This window comes from Felis catus, chromosome D3, assembly GCF_018350175.1.
Source record: "Felis catus isolate Fca126 chromosome D3, F.catus_Fca126_mat1.0, whole genome shotgun sequence".
Classification (NCBI taxonomy): Eukaryota; Metazoa; Chordata; class Mammalia; order Carnivora; family Felidae; genus Felis; species Felis catus.
In genome coordinates this window covers 89,897,648-89,916,855 of record NC_058379.1, presented here as the reverse complement: position 1 = coordinate 89,916,855, position 19,208 = coordinate 89,897,648, and the positions used below count along the sequence as shown (strand labels likewise).

Here is a 19,208-nt window from a genome sequence, read left to right as displayed (position 1 = left end):
CGAGCTCGTAGGGGAGCTGGCGTCGCCCCGCCCCACGCCTCTCCACCCACCAATCACCGGGCTTGTTGGAGTACCGGCTTCGCCCCGCCCCTCCCCGCCTCCCAACTTGGGAGACCTGCGGGGAATTCCTGAGCTGTGACCCTGAGGGCTGCGGCGGTGCGGCCGACTCCGTGCCTGCTCCTTGCTACGTCCCGCTGGGCTGGGGTCGGGTGCGTGGATGGTGAGGTTCTGAGGCCCCGGGAGCGGCGTAACACCCCACGTTCAGGCTCGGGGCGGCGCGCCTGTGCCGAGTCACACGCGGTGCCGTTTGATGCCTCCGGGCCCTGGGTCCGCAGGGCCCCAGCGGCCCTGTTTCTGGGGGAGGGGGTGTATCAGTGTTTAAATCCAGTGATCTCGGGACTGTGGACGCAGGAGGACCCACCCTTTTTCTGTGCTTACCTTTGAAATACCGAGACCCTAGGTGGTGGTGATCGTCTCCGTGAGAGCGGTCCCACAAGAGTCTACCCTCCCACATTTTGTCTGCTGTTTATAAAGTTTATTTATTCTGGGAGAGAGAGAGAGCAGGGCAGAGGGAGAGGGAGAGAGAATCCCAAGCAGAGTCCAACCCGGGGCCTTGCCCACTAACTACTTAGATCAAGACCTCAGCAGAAAGCAAGAGTTGGCTGCTGAACCCACTGAGCCACCCAGGTGCCCTTGTTTTTAATAGCAAGTTTAGTAGTTGCAAAAGATGTAAATACTTAAAAAAAAAATGACCTTCCCCTTAAATTTTCCATCTATATCCCCTCAGAGTGTTGTCAAATTGTAACTTCTTGTCGATTAAAGTTCGAAAAATGAGGGAAAATTAAATACTGAGAAGTCCCAATTCCACTCCTCCCCCAATCCAGTCATACTGTACAAACAGCTTTTATCTGAAGAGGAAATTTTTTCCATATTCGGCAGTCTATTATTTATTTTTAACTATTTCTTTTTTCTTGAATCTTTGTGTTTTTTAAAAACATTTTTAATTGAAGTACAGTCTTGACATATAACGGATTCGTTTCAGGTGCACCAGTGATTCAACAGTTATAATCATTACGAAATGCTCAGTGTGTAATTACCATCTGTCATCATACAAAGTTATTACAATATTATTGACTCAGCTCTAGGTTACATGTCTATGACTCATTTTGTTTATAGGTCTGTGCCTCTTAATCCCCTTTACCTAATTTGTGCTCCCACAACCGCTACTCTGGTGTCTATATTTATGAGTCCGTTACTCTTTTGCTGTTGTTGTTGGCTCATTTGTCCACGTATAGGTGAAATTATAAGGTTTTTGTCTTTGCATAATACTCTATAGATCCATCCAGTTTGTTGTGAATGTCAAGATTTTATTCTTTTTTTTTTTTTATGGCTGGGGAATATCCCATTGTGTATATATCTCACATTTTTATCCATTCATCTATCAATGGACCCTTAGATTGCCTCCATATCTTGGCTATTGCAGATAATGCTCCAATAAACAAAGGGCTGCATACATATCTTCAAGTTAGTGTTTTTGTTTTCTTTGGGTAAATACCAAGAAGTGCAATTACTGGATTGTATGGCATGTCTATTTTTCATTTTTTGAGGAACCTCCATACTGTTTTCCAATTTGTACCAATTTACCAATGTCACCATTTTTTTTTTTTTTTTAGCAATGTTACACCAGTTTATATTCCCACCAATAGTGCATGCTGGGTTCCTTGTCCTCTGAATCCTTACCAACACTTGTTATTTCTTATACTTTTTATATCAACCATCAAACTAACATTTTTACATTTGATAGTCTTTTATTGATGATCCTATTACACTTCTCTGCAAGAGAATATGTATAGAAATTTAAATTAATATTTACTTTTCTATAGCTAGAAATCTCTAAGTGTTAAAGTTTTTTTCTGGATTAAATTCTCATTACAATCATTATTCATATATGACTAATAAAAACCATGGAAATATATTACAGTTCACCCTTGAACAATACAGGTGTTAGGGGTACTGATGCCCCCTGCAGTCAAAAACCCATTTAAAAGTTTTGACTCCCCAAATACTTAATTACTAATAGCCTACTGTTGACCGGATGCCTTACTGATAACATAAACAGTTGGTTAACATTTTGTATGTTATTTGTATTATATACTCTATATTCTGTAAAGTATATATATTCTATACAGTAATCAAGAAGAAAGAAAATGTTAAGCAAATTATAAGGAAGAGAAAAAAATATACTTACAGAACTTTACTGTATTTATGTGAAAAAGCCCACATATGAGTGGCCCCATGTAGTTCAAACCCATGTTTTTCAAGGGTCAGCTGTATACATTTGACAAAGAATTTTTAGATATTAAAAGCAATTTATTAGAAATGTATCATTTAAGCATATCTATTTGGCTTTTAAAAAATTAGTTCAGGTGTCTATAAGTGAGATTATTGCTTGAATGAGACAGGGTCCGGTGAAAAATACAACAAAAAGGGGACTTAGAGTAGAATACATAAACATTAAGTTCATAAAGTTTTTATAGGTATGTGGTCATGATAAATAAAAGAAAAAAGAAGCTATTGGTAAATGAGAGCCAGGAAGAGGTTTGAGTCCAAGTAAAAAGTGAATATTATTTATGTACCTACTAATCATTTGGCAAAGTTCATTGATGAAAATGTTTCTTTTACAAATCTGAATAAAAGTCAGGAAAATACAGAATTTACTCTTGATATGGAATTCTTTTACTTGGAAATATAATGTTAATTGTCAGAAGGTGGACCTTCTATTTTCTTCCCCTTGAAATAATACAAATTATGTAGCCAACAGGCATCCTTGATGAAGGAGGCATTCTCCAATAATAATATATGGTGGTATTTCAAATTGCCCCTTTGTTTGGGACATTTGAGGCTTTTTGAGTTAAATGTACAGCACTTAGGGACACCTGCGTGGCCCAGTCGGTTAAGCATCGACTTCAGCTCAGGTCATGATCTCACAGCTTGTGAGTTCAAGCCCTGTGTCGGGCTCTGTGCTGGCAGCTCCGAGCCTGGAGCCTGCTTCTAATTTTGTGTCTTCCTCTCTCTCCGCCCCTCCCCTGCTCAGGGTCTTTCTCTCTCTTTCTCTCTCTCAAATATAAATAAACATTAACAAAATTTAAAAAATTAAACATACAGCACTTAGAATGATGCCTGGCACTGAATGTCTTGGGGTGTTCGGGCTGCTACAACTACCATAGACTAGGTGGCTTGTAAATGACAGAGATTTATTTCTCACAGCTGGGGAGGCTGGAAGTCCAAGACCACGGTGCTGTCAGATTTGGGGACTGGTTGAGAGCCTGCTTCCTGGTTCTGTACAGAGAGCTGTCTTCTCGCCGTGTCCTCACACGGGAGCAGGGGTAAGGCAGCCTCGTGGGCTTCTTTTACGATGGCACAAATCCCGCTCATGACCTAATCACCCTGGTGATTAGGTCTCAATACAGGAGCTCTGGGAGGACACAGTCAGTCTACAGCACTGTCTTAAAAGGAGCGCAGAAAGACGGGAAGCAGGACAGCAGGCAGCTCCCTGCCGGAAAGTCCCGTCCTATCCGCCCTAAGAGAGAGGACATGTAGAATTTGAGCAGCTGGGGATTGGTGCCCTCAAAACTCTGAGGCCTCCTTGAAAAGTCCTCCTGTGACCCCAGGTGTCTCAGCCTGGGGACCACTACCTGGCTCGCTGTTAAGTAAATGAGCTGGTATTTGAACCCAGGGTGTGCACAGCTCGGAATGCCCAGCAGGTGGCCCTGCAATCCATTTGTTTTCGGGTGAAGGATGCTGTGCAGGCCGCTTTGTAGCAAGGAATCTGATTTTAGCTCAAGGATCTAAGCAAATAAATTTTCTCTTCTTCTCTGCTGGATTTTTGGGGGAACAGGGACACCGTGAAACAAAAACAAGGAAAGAGGTATGTGGACGGTTGACCAGAGGTGGGGTACTTCCGAAAGATAAATGATGTGCCTTATCTGAGAATTTAGGGAATACAAGATTTGGAAAGTTACTATTGATTACAGACCCACTCGTAAAAGCTTCAGATGCTGCTTTCAACTACTACAAGCTCCAGTTCCCGGCACGAGTCACGGCCTATTCTCCAGAATAGTTCTCCTCACTCGATTCTGTGGAACCAAGCTTAACTAAACACACAGCCGTGGGAGCACCCGTCACCCCGGAAAATGGAGATTTTCCTGGGCACAGAGGCCACTTGGGAGAAGGTAACTACATTAAGAGAGAACCAGCCATGCAGGACGGCATAAGGAAGAAAGTAGAATCCTAGGGGACCAGCAGCGAGCAGCTACAAATGACCCACACGGCTTCCCACTGCCTTAGCCCTAAGCAGCTGGTAAAGTCTAACCTCCCCCAGAACTGGCCTCCGAGAGTCTCTCTCCCGCCCTGCTTTCATTCCCTTGGCCTCAGCCAGTCTGTTTTTCCAGCCCTAAATGCTTGTATTCCCTGCAAGACACGTTCAGGATTAGTATGTCTGTCATGTACCACACCCCATTGTTTGTGACAAGAACCAGGGAGCCGGGGAGACGGAAAGGCTGAGAGCGAAGTGTTCGGTTTCTCCCATAATTCGGCTTCTGTCTCGCTGTCTCTGATCCCAGGGGGGCATACAATTAGTAGGGACTGGGACTCTAAGTAACCCCTGCCTGGGGTTAACAGTTCTGTAGTTCTGGCTTTTTGTCTTTTGCTGTTGTGTCTGGGCAACATGGACAGTGTGTTCTCTGTTTTACTGCAGGCATTCTTAGCCTTATTTATTTATTTATGTATTTATTTTACTAAAGAGGTGGTTAGGCAGCCATGTGTCTGCAAAGGGAGCCTTGTCAGCTTAATGCTAGATTTTCTTTTTTAATACTTGGTGTTTCAGAGATACATTTTGTTAACGTGTTAGAGTAGCACATAGACCTTTGCAATAGAACTCTTTTAGAAAGAACGTGGCTTAGAAAGAACGTGGGTGGCTTAGTCGGTTGAGCGGCCGACTTCGGCTCAGGTCATGATCTCGCGGCCCGTGAGTTCGAGCCCCGCGTCAGGCTCTGGGCTGATGGCTCAGAGCCTGGAGCCTGTTTCAGATTCTGTGTCTCCCTCTCTCTGACCCTCCCCCTGTCATGCTCTGTCTCTCTCTGTCTCAAAGATAAATAAACGTTAAAAAAAATTAAAAGAAAAAAAAAGAAAGAATGTTTTGAGAGTCATGGTTGTGTCATACCAACACGAAGCCGTAACTAAGCGCATTGGACTTGAGCTTCAGGTACTGACAAGTCCAGTACCTGGCACACAGTAGGCGCTCACTAAGAACTTGATGAGTGAAGAGACGAATGGATGGATAGAGCTATTCTTGCTTTCTTCTATTCTTTCCTCCCCTGCCTCGGGTTGCTGTCCAACAGGTGTAGTTTTCAGCTGTAGTGATTTGGAAGAAAAGTGAAAATGCTCTCCCTCCCCCTAGTCCTGCATCATCAAGCAAAATTGTATGTTTACTGGAAAGGCTGGAGCCTCAATCTCACAGTTGCTTACTCAACATCTGAGGCTGGACCTCTGAATAAATGCATAAAATTCTACATTTGCAAGTTACAAATGTTGGTAGGCAATCTAAGGCCATGGCAATTCCATCCAAGCCAAAAACAAAAACAAAAACAAAAACAAAAACAAAACAAGCTCCTCCCGTCCCTGCAAAATTTCAAACGAACAAAATTTTTGCCCTACACATGGTCCTTGGACAGAATGAGGGTTGGGGGAAGCCCCCTTATCAATTCCTTAACAGGTTTTAAGATGCTTTGGCCAGTTACCAACTGGGTGTGTGACAGCATTCACATAGCTCCAAATGGTTTTGTGTTTCCAAGTATCTTTGGATCAGATCTTTAGATTTAGTCGGAAACTCAATCGTGGTACCTTCCCTTTGGGTTACTTGCATTAATTAAATATGGGGAAAATGCAGAAACTCTCATTAGAAAGGACTATTCCCCGAACTTGTGATGTTTAATCATCCACAGAGTAGGCTTCCATATGATCCTCAGAGCAAACACTGAACAGAAGTTCTTTGCCCTGTGTCCTGCTACTTTTCTGTTTCTTTTTTTCAACATGTATCATGTGCTATGAGAGTAGAGTGGGGATAGCAAAGAAGACAATTATCTTCCGTCTACGGTTGTGATGGACCACCTTGTTTCTTACCAAAACGCTCAAAGACAACGGATGCCATGCATTTCTTGCCTGTTTTTGAAACAACAGCTATGACTCAGTTACAAAAAAAAGGTAACTTTGACAGAATTTCCACTTTCTTTTTTATTGTGGTAAGAACACTTAACGTAAGCTCCACTCTCTTGACAAATTCAGTGCACTCTCCAGCCCTGTTAACCCTGGGTGGAATCGTACAACAGACCTGTAGAGCTCATTCACCTTGTGTGACGGAAACTCTGTACCCACTGGATGGCAGTTCCCTAGTCTCCTGTCCCCTCGCCCCTGGTAACCACCAGCCTCCCCTCTGTTTCTGGGAGTTTGACTATTTTAGACACCTCATGTAAGTGGAACTGGGCAGTGCCTGTCCTTCTGCGACTGGTTTACGTCACTCGGCATAATGTCCTCAAGATTCAGCCACGTTGTTGCAGAAGGCAGGATTCCCTTGTTTAATGCTGAGTAATATCCCATTGTATGCATGTACCACATTCTCTCTATCTACTCCTCTGTCCACGGATGTTCAGGCTGTTTCAAAAAATTAAAAATAGAACCGCCATAGGATTCAGCAATCTGACTTCTGGGTATTTATCCAAAAGAATTGAAGTCAGAATCTTGAAAAGATACCTATGCTCCCATGTTTTATGGGACATTATTCACAATAGCAGTGATGTGGAAACAGTCCAAAAAGTATTTTAATTGCCTTTGTATTTTTAACTCCAGACTTCACAAAGTCCTTCATTCTCTGTACTTCAGAGAAAAACATTAACTTGTCCAAGAAAGAGAAACTGTAGCTGTATTTACTGCATTTACTGTAAGTAGGTAAGTCTGAAAAGGTGGAATGGAAGTCAAGGTCACAGAATGAGCCATCATCTGAAGGGAAGTCTGAAGAATGTTTGGAGACCTGTAAGATGCATCCTAGGCGGGGCCAGCCCACCCCCACGCCAGCCCAGAGGTGAGGTTTGACAGCCTGAGGCTCTCAGTCACATTATACCACAGTAGAAAGGTCTGGAATAAGGGACGAGGAGGACTGGTTATCAAGTGCACTGGCCGGGGTTCTGCTTACACGAACACCTTTACTACAACACTGACGTGGACAAAAATGATTTATTTTTCATTTTAGTCCTTGACATCTTTTCCACTCGACTAATGTGTGTGAATTTCCAAGTGCTGTGAGAATTTCAAACTGATCTCGGAGCTTGGCAATGAATAATGCTAACTGGGATTTGTCATCCTTCATAAGAGGACAGGTTGTCAGGACTCACCTCTGAGCTGGCGACGAGCCTTCAGGGTTTATCGCCTCTCTCGGCTGCAAGAACACCGCTATTCATCTCTCACCGATACTTAAAAGTGCCCACGTATTTAAGGGTTATATTTAATAATTAATCAAGAAAAAACTTTGTAATGTTTAAGCCTGCTTCCCCGCCCCTCATCTTGTACTGCTTATTTAGAAAGGATCCAAATGCTGAGTTTAATTAAAAACATACAACACTTGTTGCGGCTTACTGCAGATTTAAAATAAAGGGTATAAAACATAACAGAAACACGTGTGGTCACCAAAATTATACCCATTTACCGATACCTCACAGCAGGTTTCTGCCCGAAGAACTCTCACACGTTGCATTTAGTGGTCGATGATCTTTACGTCTCCGCCTGTTTCTAAGCCAGTACAGTTTCTTCTTGTGACGTAAGGATGGCTAGGAGAGAAGGTTTTCAGTTTTCGTTTCTGTGATCAGCAGACTCCCCTGGTACCTTTCCTTTTCTCGTTTGAGGAGGAAAGTGTCTGTTGGGGGACTTCAAAACTTCATCGTTTGTTTACATTTCCCTGGCAGTTTGCAGCTATTTTCCTGGCTCGTCTTTTATGTGACAGAGAGAGAGGTGGGGGAAAGAAAACTATCCTGTTTCAGAATACAAACAGCGTTAAAACCCTTGGCTGAGCAAAGGAAAGCTGAGACCGCTGGGCGTTCCGGCACGCATCAAGAGTTCCGTGTGTTTTAGGTGATAGCAATCTGTCCACGGGCTGCAGGCTAGGCGAGCCCGGAGGAAGACAAACGCACCGAGCGCTTCTGCGCGTTGTGTGTTTGCTGCACAAAAGCTGTGAACACAGCCGGGAAACCTCGGTTTCTTCTCTGGACGCAGCAACAAACCAAACGCGCAGAGAAACGCTCAGCTGTGCGATGGCATTCTCTGCACTCGGACATCCATCACCTCCTGGGGCCTCAGGTAGGGTTTCCAAGACGGTGGCTGGCTCGCAGCGTCCTTTGAGGTGGTCTAAGGTCAATCAGCGTGTCACTGCACCTGCGCCCGTTTGCTTTTAGGTCTCGCCTCCGATCGCGGAGCAAAGGCCACGTCAAAAAGCATGTGGCGCCAACTCTCAGGCTGGGGGTTTGGCCTCTCTCAGTACCATGTGTATATGTGCACCCGGCCACTCTTGGCCTTGTTTTCAAATAATTTATTCACGCGTATATGAGTCTCCCGGGGCTGCTGTAACAAGGTGCCACAACCAGGTGGATCGCAAGCAGCAGGAGTGTATTGTCTTGAGGTCTGGAGGCCAGGAGACTGCAATCAAGGCATCGGCAGCAGGGACGTGACCCTTCTGAAGGTTCTAGGGGAGGATCCTTCCTGCCTCTTGCAGGGTCTGCTGGCTCCAGGTGTTCCTCGGCATTCCTTGGCCTGCCGCTGCGCCTCTCCAACTTGGGCCTGTGCCGCCACGTGCACCTCTGTGTGTCCCTTCCTCTCTCGTAAGGACACCGCCACCCACTCAGTACAAACTCCCCCTAATTAATTATGTCTGCAAAACCCCACTTCTAAATAAGGGCACGCCCCGCCCCGAGATTCCAGGTGGACAGGAATCTGGGGGGACACGACTCAACCGGGTAAACGTGTACCTCACAGTCACCTTCTGTGCGCAGGGTACAGAAATCCATTCTCCAGCCCTCCCCCCACCCCCGGCCAAGGAAGCTGCTGCCGACTACACCTGAAGGGTCACCCTGGCACATCCATCCACTGAGTCAGCCAGACACCCGATGATCAGTGCCCAAGCGGTTTCTGGCATCTACTAGTACTTCCAGAAGGAAGCGGAAGAAAAAGGAAGGAAAATAGAAGAATGAGGTCGTGGGAGAAGACTCCTGACGGGGATGAGACACTGAGGAAGGAGAGCTCAAGCAAGTCCCTGGCTGTCAGGCTGGCTCCCAGGGGCTGAGCACCCGCTGCCTGAGAGCCAGAGTCAGCACAACTGGCCCACCCACGGCGTGTGGGCGCGTCTTTGAAGCACAGGCATACAGGCGGCTTCGCTCGGATGGAGATGCACGCTGCCCGATCGGAGGGGCACACAGCCCGCGGTTCCCATCCCCCACCGCGTGCGAGTGCAGGGGGAGCTTTCTAGAACCCAGCGAAAGTAGCGCGTGTGAGTCCCTCCTCGAAGGTTTAAGGCCACCGTATCAGCTGTCCACACACAAGGACACAGGGATGGACGCACATTCAGCGTGTGCCTAGCTGAGCGGCACCACCCGGAGCCCGCTGCTGATGGGATCTTCCAGCCCAGTCGGAGAAGCTCTTTACCGTGGAATTTACTGTTCAGGCCTCCTCTCCCACTTTTAAGTAAGTATCCACTTTTGCACCTAATTTTGATTCGTCATTTTGTGTCTGTCTTCTTAAGCAGAACATCCAAATCCCAAAACCTTCAGGTCTGACAAACGGGGAGCGGCCTGGGCTAATGAAGGATGGTGAGGCTGCCCAGAACCACCAGGCAAAACGTTCACGCAGCCCTGGGCCCCGGCTGCTGCCTCAGATCATTCCGCGAAGACATGGGGGCTTCATTCCAGAGGCTTCTGCTGTCTCCTTGTGATTTATATCATGCTGTCTAATTAAAAAAAAAAAAAACATATATATATATATATATATATATATATATATAGCTTTTCACCATACTTAATTTTACAGAAAAGAAAATTGAAGAAACCATCCGTGCCAGCAATCCCATGTTCTTGCTGATCTTCAAGATCTACCTCAGCTCATGGAAAAATCCCCTGGGCCGTTGTGAAAACCACGTCATCTCCCTGCAGGTCTCTCGTGGTTCTGGCAGAACCTGTCTGGGATACAGCCTGAGCATCAAGATTCCTGAAGTTCCCAGGGCCCCTGTGTCAAGGGCCACTGATGTGACCCAAGTTCTTCCACGTGGTGTGCTTGTGTCATCGGGAGGAGCTGTCACAGTGGGGGGATGGGCACCAGGGGGTTGTCCTTGCCACACTTCCTTCGGGCCATGTACGAGGTTCCTGCAGAGGGATCCAGGGAGGGCTCGGAGCGGGGTGGCTGAGGGTGGGGTCTGAGCACCCGTGGGGAGGGGGACAGGTGCTGCTGCAGAGCAGGGTGGGGGGAGCCACTCTCCTGCCTGTACCTTAAGGCCAGCAGCACCTCGGCACCGAGCCGCCAACATCAGCTCCCAGAGGGGACCTTGTCTTCACGATGCGTGTGAGTTTGCCAGGGAACTCTACGGGCAACAGGTATTGGATCTGAGGGGCCCATGCGCTGCCTGCAGCGGACAGAGTGGGGCCCCCATCGGAAACACTGAAAAGTAACTGGGGGCACCGTGAGGTGGGCAAATTTATAGCATCGAGCAGACCGGGGGGATTGTGCCACAACAATAAACACGAAGAGGACGTGTGCCCTTGTTCTGTAATCCTGCTCTGCTAAGACCTGAGACACAGGGCGACACTAATGTGAACTTCTTTCGGCTGGGTAGATTAAAGAATTCCCTGAATACAACCAAAGACAACAAGTTTCCAATTAAAGCTTTTGTTGAACAGATGGGGTTCGATTGTTAAACGCTACCGGGCACGCCAAACAAAGGTTTACTCCGCTTTAAAACATTTGTTTCCTGTTGGGCAAACAGGGGTAAGATCAATGAAGCGTTGAGTTCAAACACGCAATCTGTTCATGGGTTATTTTGCAGGTTTTCAAACTGTAAACAGTTGTTGTCATTCACAATTCAAGTGTCGCTATTCACTGTGTTGTAAAAAGAAACGAAAAGGAATTGGAGGCTGGTTTTGTGGACGTGAGGAACTCATCCTTAAACCTGCCGGTGGCGGAGTTTCTGCTCAACACTCGAGTGCTCCAGGTTTCCCTCCATGGCTGCTGGAAATCCGTAGGACACAGCTGAACCCCCACCTGCACCCAGCACCCGCATGCCAGCAGTGTCCTACCTGCACGGTCCATTCTCTAACTGCTGGGGGTGCCTGGAGAATACTCCTACCTTCAGGCAAGTAAAACACGTGTGCATTAGCTTGCTGTCACTATTGTAACTCACAAAAACTTAGCGACTTTAAACAGCAGCTGTTCCCTCTCTTCCAGGCCTTAGATCGGAAGTCTACAACAAAGGAGTCAGCAGGGTGGTTCCTTCCAGGCACTCTGGGGAGAAGGCACATCCTTGCCTTTTCCAGCTTCTGGAGGCCCCCTGTGCTCCTTGGCTCATGGACCCTTCTTCCTTTTCCAAGAACCTTCCCTTAATCACGCCTGCAAAGTCCCCTTTGCTGTAAAGGGTGATAGACCACAGGCTTCAGGGATTAGGAAGTGGATGCATTTTTGTTGTTGTTGGGGGGTGTCATTATTCAGCTTCCCACATGTGTGACGTTCATCTCCTGGGAAATGAACAAACTCCGATCGAAGGCCCATCTGGAAAAGTCCAACCTCGCAGTGTCTTGGACCAACACTTGGGGGTCTGTGCTCCTGCACAGTGAGTTTTGGCTTAGCCACGGGCTTCTTTTTCCCTTTGCTCACACCAGTAAAAACACTCAGCCTTTCTTTTCCATCCTCCTTTTGTTGGTGACTGTCTTGTTTCACATGTGTGACCAGATGTTAAATGCGACTCTTCCTATGGTCTTCAAAGTTGTGACAGAAAGCTCAAAGACAAGAACAATACAATAGGTCCAGATATTCTGACACCCCGGTGCGGGGGCTCCACCAGCCAAGCAGAACTTGGTGCAGGAGGTGTCCAAAGTGGTCCTGACAAGATTAGCCCTTCTCCCCTGTCACCTCCAGGCCACCGGCAAAGCCAAGACTGTTCAGAAAGATTGAAGAGGGAGTTGATGAAAAGCTCTTTCGAGTAAGCTGTTGGGGTGCTGGATATCGGTGCTTCCCAATGGGAGCTTGACAACCTTGAGCCACTTGAAGAGTTTGTCATGAGTCTAATGACCTCAGCTGAATCACCACAGCACTGGCTGCTCCAGCAGAGCTACAGGAAGTGGCTGGGATGGGAACGGTCTGCTTCCAAAGTTTCCTGTGGGCCAGATGTGGACCCTGCAGCAGGGAACCAGCCTGGATCATCTTGAGAATCTACCCAAGAGAACCATCTGGAGAAGGGGATCCCGGAACAAGGGCAGAGGATAAAGCGTAAGCAGTCAGAGGAAGCATCAGCCAACCAAGTAAATTGTAGGTGAGAGACACTAGCCCTAAGAACATTATCTCTGAAGAGCTCACAAAAACTTCTCTTGATTACAGAAATCAGCATTTGAGATATGCCATACCTCTAGGACTCCAATGTCAAATCACAACCGTCCTCAAGTAAGACCTTTCCCTCCTGAGGCTGCCATATGCATGTGAAAGTCACCCTGTGGACTTTTGCAGTGCACCACCTGTGGCACTTTCCCATCCTCTGTAACACAACCATAAGGACTTGAAATACCAGCTAGCAGGTGGAGGGTTTCTGGTTCCTGCTAATATGAGACTGAGCGTGGAGTTTTGGCTTTCTTACCATAAACAAACCTTGGGCTATAGAAAGAAAGCTATACAAATCAAAACGACAACACATAGGCAACTGAAATTCCCCGGGAGACTGGTGTCCCAAGTGGGCTGGAGCAGGGTGAGAGTGGCTGTAGCTGAAACAGAGGGTGACTGGTGTTGGCTGGGGGAGAACGAGTGAGTGGAAATGCTATGGAAGCTCTGCTTCTGCCCCGGCCATTGCCTTGGGATCCTCACTGCCTAAGACCGATGATGTAGACATCCATAGGAGTCAAATCAGGGCAGGACCAAGCCCATGCTGAGCGGGGACTCAGTGCATCTGCTCATTTGCTCGACAAATATTTACCAGGTGTCCTCCGTGTGCCAAGCACCAATCTGGACCCTGGATACAGCAATGACAAAACAGAAAATGCCTCATGCACCCAGGAGTGGAAGTAGCAAGTGCAAAGGTCCTTAGGTGGAGGTCAATCCAGAGAATGGCAGGAGGCCAGAGGGACTACCATGGAGCATATAAGGGAAAGAGAATCAAGAGATGGGGTCAGAGATGTAATTAAGGCAGATCATGTGAAATATGGTAAGGCTTTGGTTTTTAATGTAAGCAAGCTGGAAAGCCATTGAGGATCTTGAGAAAAGAAATATCTCTCTGTTCTTGAGAATGAACTGCAGGAGGGCAAGGGAGAGGCTGGGTGAACAGACTGTGGCAGGTAGAGCTATGGATGGACTGGTGGTGGCAGTAGGACGATGCTAAGTGAGCGAATCTTGGATAGATGTTGAGGTACAGCCAACAGGATTTGATGATGGATGAGATTTGGGGGTAAGAGAAAGACATAAGTCAAGGATGACACCAAGGAATTTAGCCTGAGCAGTGGCAAGAATGAAGTTGCTATTAACTGAGTTTAAGAGATCTGCAGAAGGAATAGTTAGGGAATATTAGGAGCTCAGTTTCTCTTAACTGACAGGTTAAGAGCGAGATGCCTATTAGTTATCCTTCTGGACACAGGTAAACAGATGAGGAGTTCAGGTCTACTCACCAGCACATAGATCATATTGAAAGCCACAAGAATGGATGATATCACCGGGGAGTAAGTGTAGATAGAACCAGGAAGTCCAAGGACTGAGGTGAATGAACTAACCACTCTAGTCAAAAGACAGAGATTTGCAGAATGGTTAATGTAAATATCATCCAACTATATGCTGTCCACTAGAGACACACTTTAGAGTCAAAGACATAAATAGGTTGGAAGTAAAAGAACTGAAAAAGATATGCAAACAATAGCCAAATGAGAGATGGAGTGGGTGTACCAATATTAGATAAAATAGACTTTAAATTGTTACTAGAGACAAAGAAGGGCATGTTTTAATAATAACAAGTAAATGATCGGGGGGCACCTGGGTGACTCAGTCAGTTGAGCGTCTGACTTCCACTGAGGGCATGATCTCACAGTTCATGAGTTCGAACCCTACATCAGGCTTGCGGCTATCAGCCTGCCAGCACAGAGTCTGGTTCAGATCCTCTGTCCCCCTCTCTCTGCCCTTCTCTCGCTTGCACTCTCCCACAGACTAAATATTTTTTTTTTTTGAAAAAAGAAGTAAATGATTAGGAAGATGTTGCTACTATAATAAGAATATGTGTACCTAACAATAGAGCCCCCAAATACATGAAGCAAAAACTCACAGAATTGAAGGGAAAAACAGACAATTCAATAATAATTATTGAAGCCTTAAATACTTCACTTTTGGGGCGCCTGGGTGGCTCAGTCAGTTGGGCGTCTGCCTTCAGCTCAGATCATGATCTCACAGCGTGAGTTCGAGCCCCGCGTCAGGCTCTGTGCTGACAGCTCAGAGCCTGGAGCCTGCTTCAGATTCTGTGTCTCCCTCTCTTTCTCTGCCTCTCCCCCGCTCATGCTCTGTCTCTCTCTGTCTCAAAAATAAATAAAAACATTAAAAAAATTAAAAAAAAATAAATACTTCACTTTCAATAATAGATGAACAACTAGATGATCAATAAAGAAATATAAGACTTGAACATCACCGAAAAACAACTACACTGAACAGACATGTATAGATCTCTCCCTCCAATGACAGCAGAAAATGTATCCTTCTCAATTACACGTGGAACTCTCTCCAGGATATAACCCTCCAAGGATATAACATGTTACACATAAAACAAGACTCAGTACATTTAAAAGTACTGAAATCATACAAAGTATGTTCTCAATAAGTAAAGATAATTTGGGAAACTCACAAATCTGTGGACATTAAACAAAAAACTCCTTAGTAATCAATTGGCCAAAGAAGAAATCATGAGTTAGAAAATACACTGAGGGGTGCCTGGGTGGCTTAGTTGGTTAAGCATCCAACTTCAGCTTGGGTTATGATCTCATGGCTTGTGAGTTCGAGCCCTGCATCGGGCTCTGTGTTGACAGCTCAGAGCCTGGAGCCTCTTCAGATTCTGTGTCTTTCTCTCTCTCTCTGCCCCTCCCCGCTCACACTCTGTCTCTCAAAAATAAATAAACATTAAGAAAATAAATAAAGAAAATACACTGAGATGAACTAAAACAAAACCACAGTATGTCAAAACTTATGAGATGCAGGGGTGCCTGGATGGCTCAGTCCGTTAAGCGTCCGACTTCAGCTCAGGTCATGATCTCATGGTCTGAGAGTTCGAGCTCCTCATCGGGCTCTGTGCTGACAGCTGAGAGCCTGGAGCTACTTCAGATTCTGTGTCTCCCTCCCTCTCTGTCCCTCCCTCGCTCATGCTCTGTCTCTCTCTGTCTCAAAAATAAATAAACATTAAAAAAATTTTTTAAAAAATTTTTGAGATGCAACTAAAGCAGTAACTGTAGAGAAATTAATAGCTATAAATTCCCATATTAAAAAAGAAGAAAGACCTCAAATCCATAACCTGATCTTCCACCTTAAGAGATAAGAAAAAGAGAAATCCAAAGCAAGCAGAAGAAAGGAAATAATAGACAGTAAAACATTAAATAAATAATTGAATAACAATAGAGAAAATTAACAAAGCCAAAAGTAGCTTCTTTGGAAAGATTACTAAAAATCAACAGATCTTAAGCTAGACTGACCAAGATAAAAAGGGAGTTGATACAAATTATTAAAATCAAGAATAAAGGAGAGGTCACCACTAACAACTCTACAGAAATAAACAGGATGATAAGGGAATACTATGAACAAGCGTATGCCGAAAAAATAGACAAACTGTATTAAATGGATAAATTCCTAAGTAGATAGAGACCACTGAGAAGGATCTGAATATACCAATAACAAGTAAAGAAATTTCATTAGTAATCTGAAAACTTTCCACAAAGAAATTCCCAGGCCCAGTTAGCTTCACTGACGAACTCAACCATACGTTAAAAGAAAAGCTAACACCTTCCTTCATGGCTCTTCCAAAAAACAGAAAAACGGGAGACACTCCAAATATTGTTCTATGAAGTCAGTATTATTCTGATACCTAAACCAGACACAGATCACAAGAAAACTATAGACCAATATGCCTGCTGGTACATTAACACAAAAATGCTCAAAAGAACAGCCAATGAAATCTAGCAATATATAAAACCAATTATATGGGATTTATAATTGAGGTATTATATTATATTATATTATATTATATTATAGTGTGGGATTTATCCCACCAAGGTTGTGGGTAGTGTTAACAGAATGCCTCAGAGCCTTTATATTTATATTATATTTTTATAAATATATATATTTGTAGCCTTAAATACTTGTATCTTTTTTAAAAAGCAAGCAAAAACATCAGTGAGCTAAGTTTCCAGCTTCAGAAGTTAGGAGAAAACAGAGAGCTCCCTAAAGTCTAAAAAAGGAAATAACAAAAGACCACTTATTGCCAGATAGAAAACAAAGCAATACGAAGAGTCGCCAAGTTAAAAGCTGGTCCTTTATTTATTTATTTTTTTTGAGAGAGAGCGTGCACAAGCAGGGCAACAGGCACAGAGAGAGAGGGAGAGAGAGAATCCCAGGCAGGCTCTGCACTGTCAGTGCAGAGCCCAACAGCGGGACTTGATCCCACAAACTTTAAGATCATGACCTGAGCTGAAATCAAGCGTTTGATGCTTAACGGACTAAGCCATCCAGGGGCCACAACAGTTGGTATTTTCAAACTTCTGGTAGGTCGCTTAAAGGAAAAGAACAGTTTTAAATAGATAATGTCATAAATGATAAAGAAGAAAGACATGAGTAGAGAGAGGGGCTGTTAGAAACTCTTACTACTACATGTGACTCAGGAAGAAATAAAGCCCCAATAGTCCTGTAACTACTACAGAAATGTAGGTGTAATTAAAACTCTTCACACAAGAGCACACCAGGTCCAGAAGATTTTACAGAAGCCTTCTAAATTTTCAAGAACCAGACCATTCCGATCTTACACAAACTCTTCCAGAGGAAATGCTGTCCAAGTCATTCTACGGGGCCAGCATAACTTTGATAACCAACCAGATAAAAACAGTTTATAAAAGGGAAATGAGACCCTTATTTTACCCATGACTATAGATGAAAAGTTCTGACAAAATATTAAACTGAATTCAACTGCGCATAAAAACAGATAAAAGGCTATGATCATGTACCAAGCTGGAGTCAGAGGAATTCAAAGATTCTTTGATATTTGCATATCTATACATTTGATTTACTGCATTAAGAGATCAAATGAGATAAGCTATGTGGCCATATCAATAGATGCAGAGAAAAGCCTTTGATAAAACCAACATCAATTCATGATTTTTAAAAAGCACCTCAAGTTGATAAATGATATCTATGAAAAACAACATACATCATTGTAAAAAGGAAAGTATGTGGAACTTGAGAAACTTAAGAGATGGACAGAGGAGAAGGGAAGGAAAAATAAGATAAAAACAGAGAGGGAGGCAAACCATAAGAGACTCTTAAATACAAAGAACAAACTGGGGGTTGATGGGGGTGGGGGATGGTTAAGTGGGTGGTGGCTATTAAGGAGGGCACTTTTCAGGATGAGCACTGGGTGTCACACATAAGAGAGGAATCACTGGATTCTACTCCTGAAGCCAAGATTACACTATATGTTAACTAACTTGAGAATGAAAAATAATAATAATAATAAATAAATAAATAAAATAAAAAGGAAACAAAAAGAATTATTCCTTTTAAGGGCAGAAACAACAGAATCTGCAAATAGGACCCGTGTGTTGAAAATATAGAATCTGTATACTGCAAACTAAAAAATGTGACGAAAGACATCAAAGAATGCCCAAGTAAATGGTGAAGAGGTTGTGTTCATGGATTCGAAATCTCAGAATAGTAAAGATGTCAGTTCTTCCCGAAATGATCTGCAGATTTAATGCAGTTCCAAACAAGAGCCCGGCAGGATTATTTTGTAGATATAGACCATCTAATTTTAAAATTTATATGGAAAAGCAAAAGAATTAGAATAGTCCAGGCAAATTTCAAAAAGAAGAATAATGTTGGAGGAATCACAGTGCCCTAATTTATGTCTCACTGTAGGACAGTAATCGTAACAATGTATACTGACAAAGGGGTAAGCACATAGATCAATGGAACAGAATAGAGTCTAAAAGTAGACCTACATAAACATGGCCAAGTGAATTTTTGACAATGGTAGAAAAGCAGTTCAATGGAGACAGGACAGCCTCTTGCAGCAAACGGTATTAGAACAATTGGATGTCTGTATGCAGAAAAGGGATCTTCATCCTCGGGATTTATTCAAAAAAAATTAACTCAAAGAGTGAGACCAGGTGTTAGGAGAATAAAAAGGCAAGCTCTTTATTGAGAGATAATATTTATATACCACATATCCAGTAAAGAACTTTTACCCGGAATGTGTAAAGAACTCTCAACTTCAACAGTAAGAAAATCAAATAAAATATGGGCAAAGACATGAACAGACACTTTACTAAGGAGGATCCGTGGGTGGCGCACAATAAGATGTTCAACATCGTTAGATGCTAGGGAAATGCCAATCAAAACCACAGTGCGTTGCCTATAAGCCTCGCGTGTCCCTTCATCCCAGTGTAAATCCCCAGAGGGCAGGGAATTTACCCTGTCAGAATGGCTAGAATAAAGGAATACTTACAACAGCAGTGTCTACTGAGGATACAGAGCAACTGGGACTCTCACCATTGCTGGTGGGGTCATAAAATGGTACAGCCACTTTGGAAGGCACTCTGGCAGTTTATGATAAAGTTAAGTCATCCCATTGCTGGGTATGAAATTCCTAGAGAAATAAAAATGTATGTTCACACAAAATCTTGGACACGATTATT

The 19,208-nt window shown here is 44.3% G+C and overlaps 1 long non-coding RNA gene across 1 annotated transcript; it reads left to right on the top strand.

Annotated features, from left to right (window-relative positions):
* The first annotated feature begins 13 nt into the window (after nucleotides 1-13).
* LOC123381117 lies at nucleotides 14-11,984 on the top strand. The gene is made up of 2 exons (XR_006587661.1): nucleotides 14-9,780; nucleotides 10,123-11,984. It is a non-coding gene; the product is annotated as an uncharacterized LOC123381117 (long non-coding RNA).
* The last annotated feature ends 7,224 nt before the right edge of the window (nucleotides 11,985-19,208 follow it).